We start from the raw sequence: 15,000 nt of genomic DNA on the forward strand, positions 1-15,000 counted from the left end.
TTAACACACAGACACAAGTAGGAGATTAATAAAAACATCTTTGGATCAAGCCTGTTGATTTTGATTAGAAATAAAGCATCATATCGTATATCAACACATAGTGTGTTGGTTTATTCATGACCAGAACAATTATAATTAAATTATATATGTTAAAGATTTCTCTGGAGGATCTTTTCTGACTATTTGAGATGTTTCTTCGTATCAGGAAGATTGCACAACTGGAGCAAACCGTTATGGTGGGATAGTCTTAACATACTGTAGTAGAATAGACAATTGAGGAAATTATAATAAATTATATTTTTAAGCAATTGAGGAAATTATGATAAATTATATTTTTAAGCAAATACCAGCAAATAGGATGATCACAGTATACTGAGAATGGAGGAATATATAAGAGCGGTCACATGTCCCACCAGACCTGCAGACAACAGTACATGAAGAAGAGAAGTGGAGGTTCTGCATTATGCCAAAGGTAAATGTCAGATTGGCCAGGGACTGTATGTAGAGACAGTGGACGTATGGATAAACTCTAGGCTAACTTTTGAGATGCATGTTCAAAAGCAATTAGATAAAAACAAAAAAAATTGATAAATATTTTAAGATCATTGGTAGATGTTGAGTTGGACGCCTGTGAATTGTCTTCAAAACAAATATATAATACAATAATTATGCCAGCTCTTGATTATGAGTATGGTGTGGATCTACGATGAAAAAGACTATAGTAGTACAGACTCAAGCTTGACTAATGTTTTATGCTGTGCTGTTTGATTTGATCTTCTCTAGTTCCATTTCTGCAGATAGAGATGGTGGAACAGCACTACATATGTATGAGCTTAACCTGGAAATGGCCTTTTGGATCCACTTAACAAGCAAATGTTGGAGCAGTGGAGCCTAAATATATTAAGGCCAGGAATCCTGTTTGACTGCAAAGAAAGATTCTCAGAATTAGGTACAGATATTAAAGTTAGTCCCTGTGTTACTTTACCAAATACCCCATTAGTTGACTTTCAGTTGTATGGTGAACTCAGGAATGACTTTAAGAGGATGCTTGGGAGGAACTTTTAGACCAAACTTTATTCTCAGTAGGATCCCACCTTTGCTCACAGTGTAAATTACAAAACTTCCATTAAACAGTCATAACTGAAAGTGTAGCTGAATTTACAGTTGAGTTAATATAAATTCTGATTGCCTGAAAAGTTTTATCTGCAAATACAACTACATGACTTATTGTCAGCATTAATAATCATCTTTAGTGGAGAATCACATCAAGAAATTGCCTAATATGATTTTTTTTAAGAGTCTGCTTTATTTAAATCTTTCAAACCTTGTCAGCCAGCGCTATCATATTCATCAAACTCTCAGGACTCTAGAATATTTAGTTGGACGAGTATCTGAACATACAATACGGGGAAGCATTGTGTCATAAATGTCGGAAAATCTTGTCAATGGCGGGAAAGAGTAAAAATGTAGAAGATAGACATACAAAAAAAGACAAAATTATGTCTTTATGATCCACAAGACGTCTTGATAAAACTTTGTTTCTGAAGAATACAAAGTGGGTTTTAAAGAATTCTTTGAAATCCATTAAAATATGGCTGATCTGAGCTCATTTTGAACCCATTACTGAGAGAGATCAACAAACCCATGTATGCGTGATCAAACCAGTATAGAAGAAACCGACGTATCTAAACCAACACATAGTTGAGGAAACTGATGTCCCTAAACCAACATATAATTGAAGAAAACAATATATGCAAAGCAATATATACTTGAGGAAACTAATGTATCTAAACCAATATATAGTTGAAGAAACCAATATATACTTGAGGACACCGATGTATCTAAACCAATATATGTATGTTTATACCAATGTATTATAAACCAATACGTTTTTCATTAAACCAGTGAACCAATCCATAATAATCCGCCACACTGCCATCATCCAATTAGGAGAGAGTTTACACAGATCGCGAGGTTCTCTGCTGATGACTGGGATTGTGATGGGATGATGACTGGGATTGTGGTGGGATGATGACCGGGATGTTCCCGGTGTGTGTGAGGAACGTGAGGCTCATGAATGGCTCTTGTTTGATTCCTCCGTCAGAGCATTGGCTCTAAAGCGCTTCTTCTCTGTGAGGGGAATTTTGATGAAGGGCTTCGACACCAAAGAAAAGAGTCTCTGAGCCTGAGTGGCGCCTCTGTCCTCCCGTGTCGAGTCGGGACAAACGTGACTCCGTAATCAATTGAAAACCGGACAAATGAGGCTTTGATCGCAGAGAAATCGATCAGCATCAGTTCAGTTCTGTCATCAAGCCGAACAATCACAGAAAAACCAGCCGACACACAGAACATGCGACACACGGGCTTTGTTTGTTTGGTTTTTAATCTGAGCCGCTTGGATAGGAAAAACTTTGCAAAGATGTAAAAAAAATGCATCCTAATTTGCATATTAAATACAAACTCAGAAAGCAAGTGAATTGGGGGCTTTTTAATTGAGATGAATGTCAGAGAGATTCACAATCTTCATCCTGCGTTTAAATACACTGTAAAAATGATTTTTACAAATTGTAAATAAAACTAAATTATTAGATTACACTTTACAAGAAAATCATATTTTAGTCTTTCTATACTTTATAAATTTCATTAATTCAATGTGCCAGTAAACCAGTATTAGACACACACACTCTCTCTCTCTCTCTCTCTCTCTCTCTCTCACACACACACACACACACACTCACACACACTTATTCTCAACTTATTATTAAAATCTCAATTTATTATATTTTGTTTCTTTTTTGCAGCTGCTTTTTTTAATTGACTTGCTCCCGAAAGGTGAGATATTCTTTGTGTATATATATTTTGTTCATACACATTGGACAAATCGATTCAGATTGAATCAAATCAGAAATTATTATTTACAGGCAATGTTGGTGAGAAACATCATGACCATCAGATTAACTATAATTACTGGCAATATTTCAGTAAATGAGGTTGTGTGTCCTCGAGCTGGAGCCGACAGAGACTCGGCCGTCTGTGTGTGCAGATGATGATGGAGGCTGATGGGTAAGGGTTAAGCGTGTTAATATTATTACTGCTGTCATTTAATTCCCTTGTTTGATCAAACCGGAGTATGTTTTAGTATGTTTATGGTTCAGTATTGGTCATTGACACTCTTGCTCAGTGTCTCAATATTGGACTTGAGTTCTGCTGAGGTTTCATTGGCGACGCGAGCCAAGCTTTACATTCGCTTGAATTGATCACAGCTCAACTGAATGAAGCCGACTGGGAGATTGTTGATAAAAAGCACAAAAGACCCTGAAGCACGTGAGCTCTTGGCACTGGGAAGCATTCCTCTCTCACATAAAGCTGTGAATCCCACAATGCTTTAGGAATAATGCGCACCCGTTAGACAAGGGAGTTTGAAGCCGCTGTCAACATCATTAGCCAGTTCCTGCTGCCCTGCATATCAAACGAGAATTAAACATCCAGTTAGCCAATCAAGGCATTGCTGTGATGTCATGGGATCATGGCGAGTCCCATGTGAGACATCAAGCGCTCACTCATAATTAATTCAGATGACCCAGCGTTCCTTAACGCGAGGACCAGGAATAATGATGAGCGGAGCGAGAAGGAGATTCAGAGAGAACGCTGTGAACGAGAGAGACCTGGAGATTGATAAACATGAGCTAAATGTGAACTAAACGTGAGTTAAATGTTAGCTAAACCTGAGCTAAACATGAGCTAAATATGAGCTAAACGTGAGCTAAACAAGAGCTAAACGTGATCTAAACATGAGCTAAACGTGATCCAAACATGAGCTAAACGTGAGCTAAACAAGAGCTAAACTTGATCTAAACATGAGCTAAATATGAGCTAAACGTGAGCTAAACAAGAGCTAAACGTGATCTAAACATGAGCTAATGAGCTAAACATGAGCTAAACATGAGCTAAACATGAGCTAAACGTGAGCTAAACGTGAGCTAAACATGAGCTAAACGTGAGCTAAACATGAGCTAAACGTGAGCTAAACAAGAGCTAAACGTGATCTAAACATGAGCTAAATATGTGCTAAACGTGAGCTAAACAAGAGCTAAACGTGATCTAAACATGATCTAAACATGAGCTAATGAGCTAAACATGAGCTAAACAAGAGCTAAACATGAACTAAACATGAGCTAAACGTGATCTAAACATGAGCTAAATATGAGCTAAACGTGAGCTAAACAAGAGCTAAACGTGATCTAAACATGAGCTAATGAGCTAAACAAGAGCTAAACATGAGCTAAACATGAGCTAAACGTGAGCTAAACAAGAGCTAAACGTGAGCCAAACATGAGCTAAACGTGAGCTAAACGTGAGCTAAACAAGAGCTAAACGTGATCTAAACATGAGCTAATGAGCTAAACATGAGCTAAACATGAGCTAAACAAGAGCTAAACGTGATCTAAACATGAGCTAATGAGCTAAACATGAGCTAAACATGAGCTAAACAAGAGCTAAACAAGAGCTAAACAAGAGCTAAACATGAGCTAAACATGAGCTAAACGTGAGCTAAACAAGAGCTAAACGTGATCTAAACATGAGCTAAACGTGAGCTAAACATGAGCTAAACGTGAGCTAAACAAGAGCTAAACATGAGCTAAATATGAGCTAAACGTGAGCTAAACAAGAGCTAAACGTGATCTAAACATGATCTAAACGTGAGCTAAATATGAGCTAAACGTGAGCTAAACAAGAGCTAAACGTGATCTAAACATGAGCTAAACGTGAGCTAAATATGAGCTAAACGTGAGCTAAACGTGAGCTAAACAAGAGCTAAACGTGATCTAAACATGATCTAAACATGAGCTAATGAGCTAAACATGAGCTAAACAAGAGCTAAACAAGAGCTAAACAAGAGCTAAACAAGAGCTAAACATGGGCTAAACGTGAGCTAAACAAGAGCTAAACGTGATCTAAACATGAGCTAAACGTGAGCTAAACAAGAGCTAAACATGAGCTAAACGTGAGCTAAACATGAGCTAATGGTGAGCTAAACATGAGCTAAACGTGATCCAAACATGAGCTAAACATGAGCTAATGGTGAGCTAAACGTGAGCTAAACGTGAGCTAAACGTGAGCTAAACATGAGCTAAACATGAGCTAATGGTGAGCTAAACGTGAGCTAAACGTGAGCTAAACAAGAGCTAAACGTGATCTAAACATGATCTAAACATGAGCTAATGAGCTAAACATGAGCTAAACAAGAGCTAAACAAGAGCTAAACATGGGCTAAACGTGAGCTAAACAAGAGCTAAACGTGATCTAAACATGAGCTAAACGTGAGCTAAACAAGAGCTAAACATGAGCTAAACGTGAGCTAAACATGAGCTAAACATGAGCTAATGGTGAGCTAAACGTGAGCTAAACGTGAGCTAAACATGAGCTAAACATGAGCTAATGGTGAGCTAAACGTGAGCTAAACGTGAGCTAAACATGAGCTAATGGTGAGCTAAACGTGAGCTAAACGTGATCCAAACGTGAGTTAAACGTGAGCTAAACATGAGCTAAACGTGACCCAGCGTTCCTCAGTGCGAGGATCAGGAATACTGATGAGTGGAGCGAGAAGGAGATTCAGAGAGAACGCTGTGAACAAGAGAGACCTGGAGAGAGATAAACATGAGCTAAACATGAGCTAAACGTGAGCTAAACGTGAGCTAAACATGAGCTAAACATGAGCTAAACGTGAGCTAAACGTGAGCTAAACATGAGCTAAACATGAGCTAATGGTGAGCTAAATGTGAGCTAAACGTGATCCAAACATGAGCTAAACGTGAGCTAAACATGAGCTAAACGTGACCCAGCGTTCCTCAGCGCGAGGACCAGGAATACTGATGAGCAGAGCGAGAAGGAGATTCAGAGAGAATGCCGAACCCAGAGTACTCCCCCGTACCGCTGGTTAGGAGGTAACCAGGCGAGTGTGAGGAGACGGGGCGGTGGAGGGATGCTGGAAACTGTCCAGGAACATTGGCGAGTCAAATGAGTATATATAGGTCTCCGCTCATGCTGATTGGATAGACATGTTGATCACTGATTGACTGTTGACAGCTGGTTGGAAAGATGTGATAATTGGATCAATTATTTGAACGTGCTCCTCCCGAACTTTGTTAATAAAACATCATTTATTATTAGTTGAATTTATGTTTCAACTAAAATAGAATTTTTGCATGTTCAAAGCCCAGTCTGACCACCCACTTTTAAGAGCCAATCAGCTGTGCTCTAAATGTCATGTGACCAAAGCCTCTGATGACATTCTGGCAAGAAAACACACATATTCCGTCTCTCACGTGGAAGGCTGCGTGTGTGTGTGTGTGTGTGTGTGTGTGTGTGTGTGTGTGTGTGTGTGTGTGTGTGTGTGTGTGTGTGTGCGTGTGTGTGTGTATTTCAGAAAAGTAACTATTATAAAATAGACAGTTATTCCTCGTTGATGTATTTTCTTTCTATCTTTGGAATGCAAAAATATATATTTTTTTTTTTTTTACCTTTATACATATATATATATATATATATATATATATATAGCGCTTTTTACAATACAGATTGTATCAAAGCAGTTTCACAGTGATAACAGGAAAATAATACAACAAAGTTTCTAGAAGAAAGTTGCGTCATCGTCCACCTTAAGTAAGGCAGATCAATAAAATTGTTGAATATTAAATGTCCCCAACTAAGCAAGCCAGAAGCCAAGGCAACAGTGGCAACGAACCAAAACTCCATCAGGGACAGAATGGAGGAAAAAAGAAAAACCTTGGAAGAATGGACAACCGAAAGACAAATGCGACGCAGCCTTCGTAACGAGACACGATTCACTGTGACGTCAAACACACGAGCGTGACACACACTTCCAGAGCCTCCAGACAGCAGAACACAGGAGATGTTCACTCTTTAGCACTGCAATAAACATGAATGCGTTTCGCCCCGTAATGATGAAGAATGAAGATCTCGAGACTTCACCTTCACACGGAGAACACACACACTCATCCTCCATTCCCTCTCTCCTGTCCTTCTGTCCTCCAGAGGGTAACGCTTGAGGAGACTGCTCCTTCATTAATGAGTAACGCACTGTTAACATTCTAGTAACTACTATTAACCCTCTGAGGTCTGAGGGGTTTTTGGGGTCCTTGAGATGTTCTGACATGCCCTGACATTTGTGCTTTTTTCAGTTGCTTATAAACATATTAATGGCAAAGGTATAATTACACTCTATTTAGCACAAACAGGGCTACCATAATATGTGAGCAACATGCATGTACATGTTTGTATTTTTGAGAGAATAATGTTTATGCATGGTTATTGAAAAAACTAAAAACTAAAGTTTCTGAAATAAGGCCACAAAACACATACTAAATACGTGTCAATAAGACTTTTGACTAATTGATGTCTTTGCCTAGAGTTTTTTCTTCAAAATGATGTGAAAATCATCCTGCCCTTATCATTCACATAACACAATACAAGAATCTCTGATTAACAAATTAGTGCGCAATAGCACTCAGCTGAATGTGGAAGTTCACTATTGGCTAATCAATAACTAATATTTGTTTCATACCTCTCAGAGAACTACTACAGGTTCATAACTAACATGAATAATGCATCATTTATAATAAAAGGTAACGTTAACTCACTAGTAATGACTCAAGGTGTTACTGCCGTTTGTCTATAATAAGTGTTGTATTGGAGTTTATTTATTATTATTTATGTATTTGTTTATTATTATTATTTTATAATTTAGTATGTGCGTATTTATATTTGTATTAATGTATTTAGTTAATCATCTTGCATCTGTCGGGTTAGTGTGTGTGTGCCCGTGTAGCCGGAGGAGGAGCTGACATGACACCACTAATGTTTGGAGTTGGGAATGGTGTTACCTACAGTTTTCTTCGCTAACTTTGTTTGGATTTTTAATTTGTTGAAATTATGAACTTAATTAGAAATGTTAGAGAAATAAAGCGTTTGAAATGAAGACTGTGTTTGGAGTGTGTGCAGAATAGTTCATCATTGTTCCCTGAATCCACGGCCAACATTGAAAGGCCGACGCATCCTTCTAAACTGAACTACTAATTATGTGGATCAGTTTCTAAAGTGAAAAGCTTGATAACGATCTCATATTGACTGCAGTTTGAAAGCTTTAGAGGTTTTTGTAAGATTTTGAAGAGTAATTCTTTCCTATGGATTAGCTAACGCTTTAGTCATTACTTTTACCTTATACTTACCTTATAACTTGATACTTGTACTTTTACTGTTACCATTACCTTATATTAATCATCATGCATTATTAATATTAATTATGAACCTGTACATAGTAGTTCTTAGTAGTCTTCAGTGAGGTATGAACAATATTAGTTACTGATTAGCTAATAGTGAACTACCACATTCGACTGAGGCTTACTAATCAGAGATTCTTGTTAGTTAATAGAAGTTACTAGAATGTTAATAGTGTGTTACTCATTTGTTCCTGTGCTTAGGGTTAGGGTTAGGGATTCATCAATGAAGGAACAGTATTCTCCAGTGTTACCAACGAGAGGATTGTGGATAATGGCGTCCGCTGTCATTAGTAGACATTTTTCTGACACGATATAGTTTCCAAAGCAAAAGTTCATCAGTTCATCAGTTCATCATTCTCTCAACAGCGAAACAGAAACAGAAACTCGTCCATCTACACTAGAGTTCAGCTGATCTCCCATCAGCCACTGCTCTCTCTGATTATTTTGATTATGAATACGTAACGGGTTTATGTGGTTTTGATTGCACGCATAAACCGCTAAACTCGAGAAGGTTCTGCCGACCTTGTGGACGTTAAACTGCACATCTGCGACTCCTCTCATCCGGCATCGTAAAGTCCTCCTGAAGTCTGTCTGGGCAATGTGGGCATCTGTGCTCGGATGAATAATCATCAGATGAGAATGTAATAAAACACATAAATATGTATCCGCAGGTGCAGAACAGTGGATGTTGTGTGAGAGGAACGTGAGCTCTATCTGAAGTGTGTTTAGCGATGCTTGATTGACAGTGGCCTAGATTCGCTCTCGTCTCAGATTTCCACACGCGAGTCACACACACACACACACACACACACACACACACACACGCACAGACACACACACACACGCACGCACAGACACACACACACACACACACACAGACAGACAGACATACACACTCACTCTCTCTCACACACACACACACACACACACACACACACACACACACACACACACGCACGCACAGACACACACACACACATTCACTCACTCACACACAGTCGCTCTAAAGTGTGTCAGTCTGTCCCGGGAACATTTGGCAAAGCGGACGAGCTTTTTCTGCCTCAAACGATTCTGCTCTTCCCTGCTCTCTCTCTCTCTCTCACTCACACACACACACACACACACACACGCCGTTTAAATGCCAAACTCTGGAAGTGTTTCTCTCGCTGGAGGACGACCTCGAGGCGGCTCTCGACACACACACACACACACACACACACGCATACGCACAAACACACAAATATACACACACACACGCACGCACACATGCATACGCACAAACACACAAATATACACACACGCACGCACAAACACACACTCATAGGCACAAACACACACACACACACACACACACACACACACACACACACACACACACACACACTGTTAGCGTGTGCGGGTTGGTTGAATAAGAATAAGTTCCTCTTGCAGCATCTCTTCTCATCTCTGATGACGAGGGCGGGGCTATAACCTGTCACTCACATTAGATCAGCCAATAGCAAACCACAACCATCCAACCAGCCAATCAACTCCCCACAGACACAATCAAGCCCCGCCCACATGTGTTCTTGTTCCAGAAGCGTTTCACTGGAATATACAGAACAATAGAGAAAAAACTAGTGCAACTTCGCTTTCATGACGACTTTACATGTTTAAATTTATATCATCTAATCATTTATTTAAATATATTTAGTATATTGCTCTTTTAAATATCTTAAATACCACAGATTCTTACTGGAACAAACCAGTTTAAAAAAAACAAAAATAAAAATTATATTGTTCAAAATGTGTTAGAGTGCATATTATACTTCTTCATTTCTTCCAAAAGTAATGCTTCATTTAAACGCACATTTATATTTAAGTTTAGTATATATTTTTAATCTACAATAAGACTCGTGTGCGACTGCGTCTATTCCCAAACACTTCTGATGAAACTGAATCTTTAGCCTTGATTTTCCCCCAGAGTCGTGGATCTGATCCTCGTCACTGAGAGCACAGACCAGGGGTCTCATTTATAAAACTGTGCGTAGGAACCTTACTAAAAGTGTACGTGCGCCCGAAAGGCAAAAATGGCGTACGCTAAAAAATATTCAGACTTATAAAACCGTTCGTACGCCAGAACCTGCGCAGAATTCACTTAATAAATCCCAGTCAGCGGAAGATTGTGCGCACATGCGTCTCCACCCCAAAATAACCATATATGGAGCTTGCAACGCCTAGTTTTACTATGCAGATCCTCATCTGCATATCATTTGCATATTATTATTCATCCACGTGATAACGTTTAACGGTACAAGACACATTACATTAATAAAAATCAAGTAGTTGCCGATCCTTGCCTTGTTTTTGAATACATAAATCAAATAGTGTAAAATACATTTCAGAGAAAGTTTTCTCAATCTTTTCCACTGGCCGAATTGTATTTTTAATTGATTTATATTTTTAATGGAAACAGATAGGCCTTGGGCATTATTTGTACGAAACAATTTTCTCAGACAATCTGGTATTATCATGATAAGCAATTATCTCTGTGGTTAAAACATTAAAACACTGTACGCCACAGGAAGTGTTCAAAAACATCGCATCCACAACAATATTTCTATTGATTGAATTTGAATATAACATTTTTTGTAACTTCTCAGTAATGATTTCATGTTTAAGTGTTTAACTCCATTAATTTGAATGGCATATTTAATCTAAATGTTTATATCAGAAGTAAAAAATAGTTTAAATCATTATTTTATTTATTTAAACTGTTATTTGCGTCAGTTTCACTAAACGGCCCGACGCACTCGCTGACGTGGACATTTAAGAAGAGATGGATATTTGCTTCAAGTGACAGGCTTGGTGAGTGAAATTATATTTGTATTATCTTTCTGTATATGTTTAATTTTCTTTAGATTTTCTGTCTAAAAGTGACCAAAAAGACACTTAACTCCAGCTCACCATCGGTGTCGCCAAACTGCTCCATCTCCAAAACGTTCGTACGCATGGGTCAGAGTTTGCGTGCAGGTGCGCACATTTTCCCGTCAAGTTTGTTTTTATAAATCACAACTTATGCGTCGGAAGTGGCGTACGCACATTTTCAGCCCCGTTTTGTGCGTACGCCACGTTTATAAATGAGGCCCCAGAACCAGAACCAGACCAGAACCAGACCAGAACTAGACCAGAACCAGAGCTCAGCGACGGCCATCAGCTCATCTTCAGTCACTTCATAAAGACCAACTCCAAATTTGCTCTCTTTTTAAAGTCATAGTTAAACTTCAGGTTTTTATCACTCTTGCGAAATTGGATTAATTTGCAGCCTAAATGGAGTTCCACTCGCAGAAGTAGCAGAAGTGCTGTAATAAATAGGCGAAAATCTCATTTAAATTGCAATAATAATTGAGGAGCGGTCCCCACGATTCATTGTGAAATAATGATGTCTCTTTCAAGTTCCATTATGCAGTTTGATTTCTATAATGATCAAAGCTGTTGAGTTCCTTCATCACGGTCTCTCAGAGAAGCTCCTCTTTATAGCGCAGAGCAGATTCACGCTCACAAGATCAGATCAAATGTTTGCTTTTGAACGACATGAAAAAACTGGGTAAATAAAGTAAAGAGGAAGCCTATAACAAGAGGAGAAGCGTAGAGGAATGTGTGAGAGAAGCTCGTCTGTAAATGGAGATTTCTGTTCCAGGGCCGCAGAGATCCTCGTCCTCATTAGCATAAGATGAAAGACATACAGTCGATCCTCATGGAAAACTGCCAGGAAAACATACTTTGCATTTTCTGTTCAATATGCCTGATAATGTTTCTATGTTTCACATCTTCATGATCAAAGCGTTCGTATATGAAACATCAATTTAACTAATCAGTTTACACATTAAGGTTTGACTGTATGTACTGTACCGTAGTAAACACCCAAACCCCACAGTATGAGGAGCTGAGCAGATGAAGGAGCAGATACACACATACACATACACACACACACACACACACACACACACACACACACACACACACACACACACACACACCTGATACACACACATACACACACACACACATACATACACACACACACACCTGATACACATCCACATCACATCCACAAAAAACACACACACATCTGATACACACACACACACACACACACACACACACACAGCTGATACACACACACTCACACACTCTCTCACACACACACACACACACACACACACACACACACACACACACACACACACACACACACAGCTGATACACACAAACTCACACACACACACACACACACACACACACACACACAGCTGATACACACACACAGACCTGATACACACACACACACACACACACACACACACACACACACAGCTGATACACACACACTCACACACACACTCTCTCTCTCACACACACACACACACACACACACACACACACAGTGCTGGTCTGGTCTTCTGTGAGTCAGCATTATTGTGTTCTTGAACTCAGTGACAGCAGAACACGTGAGGAATGAAGAGATAAAGCTCAGTAACTCTGAGTCTCTCACTGGACGTGTTCGATCAGCGCAGCCTTTGATTGATCAACAGAAAAACTTTTATTTTCTAGATGATTTGCAGAATTAATATTTTTGGAATATCATATTTCAGAATATTTCATCATGTGTGTTTGGAGGTGAAGGAAGACTTTGAAATCTTCAGAGCGACAGCCGTGAATGAGAGTTTACAGAAGAACGTTCAGAAGAGTTTCACACAATCATATCAGCCTGTGTTATAATAAACTCAACACAAGTTCTCTGAGACACACGCCTGTTGCCAAGGAGACACACGCATGTTGCCAAGGAGACACATGCCTGTTGTCAAGGAGACACACGCCTGTTGTCAAGGAGACACACGCCTGTTGCCAAGGAGACACGCCTGTTGCCAAGGAGACACATGCCTGTTGTCAAGGAGACACATGCCTGTTGTCAAGGAAACACACGCCTGTTGTCAAGGAGACACACGCCTGTTGTCAAGGAGACACACGCCTGTTGCCAAGGAGACACACGCCTGTTGCCAAGGAGACACACGCTTGTTGCCAAGGAGACACACGCCTGTTGTCAAGGAGACACACGCCTGTTGCCAAGGAGACACAGTATTGCTGAATCTCACAGGTAGAATCAGGTTCATCAGAGTTTAACATGATTTAAAGGGCTGGTTGATTATTATTTCACTTTTCTAATTTTAGTTAGTGTGTAATGTTGCTGTTTGAGCATAAACAACATCTGCAAAGTTACAACAACGGCTGGCAGGAACTACAATGAGCTTCTCCTCGGGTTAGTGACATCACAAACCCTAAAATTTACATAAACCCCGCCCCCGGAACACGATTTATAGATTATCTTGACAGAATATGCTAATCAATGACTAGAAGATCATTAACTCCACATCAGCTGCATAAACTCATCAACTAACCGTTCAGAAATGTCCTGTTGCTTCTACATGTCACTTCTAGACTCTCTCCATCATTGTGTCCGACTCCGGTTTGAACATAAAAGGCGTTTTTGAAATATTCCATTTGTGTGTGTGTGTGTGTGTGTGTGTGTGTGTGTGAGGTAATCGAAGCTGCTAACACACACACACACACACACACACACACACACACACACACACACACACACACACACAAGCTCTTGTAGCTCCGCCCCCTGTGCCGGGAGCAGCAGCTCATTTGCATTTAAAGGGACACACAAAATGACATGTTTTTGCTCACCCTCAAAAAGGGAGAATTTTAACATAATAATATCTGTGGGGTATTTTGAGCTAAAACGTCACACACACACACACTCTGGGGACATCAGACACTTATTTTACATATTTATAAAGGGTATTATACCACCCCTTTAAGCACCTAAATAAATGTGAATGTAAAGTATCCTCCACACAGCAAACGCCTGTCGTGAGGTGACGCAGTGAATCCTGTCCGCGTGTGTGAGGAGAAAACTACGACTCAGATCATGAACACCTTCATTAAATAATAATATTACAGTAAACAAGCTGAAGATCCAGGCGTATGAATCCTGACCGCAGCTCGATCAGTATTTCCCGCTGCTCCCATGAACCCGTGACAATTAAAATATCAAACAGCGTGTTTATTATTAGGGATTTGTGCATGCAGTAATAAAGGCAAAACAAAGCTTGTGTATAATTACAGGATTAGCAGGAAAGCGCTGTTTTATCCGGCGCTGGTAATTGGATGTGAGTTTACGCTGATATGAAGTACCTGGACATTCAAAGTGCTCATTATTCATAATCTTGTTGTGTTCAAAAGAGTGATTATGGCGAGTGAAATCAGAAGCTGTGTGTTGAGGCTCGATTATTCTCAGCAGCGACAGTGCAACAGGAGAACAGCTTTATTCTGCCTTAGTTCTGAAGATGAAAACTCAGAAAACTCAAAAAACACAGGCCCTGCAGATGCTAATAATGCAAATAATGCTAATAACACTAATAATGCTAATAACACTAATAAAAATAATAACGCTAATAATGCTAATAACACTAATAATGCTAATAACACTAATACAAATAATAACGCTAATAATGCTAATAACACTAATAACACTAATAATGTTAATAACACTAATTACGCTAATAATGCTAATAACACTAATAATGCTAATAACACTTATAACGCTAACAATGCTAATAACACTAATAAACACTTATAACGCTTACAA

This window comes from Leuciscus leuciscus, assembly GCF_965113295.1.
Source record: "Leuciscus leuciscus genome assembly, chromosome: 23".
Lineage (NCBI taxonomy): Eukaryota > Metazoa > Chordata > Actinopteri > Cypriniformes > Leuciscidae > Leuciscus > Leuciscus leuciscus.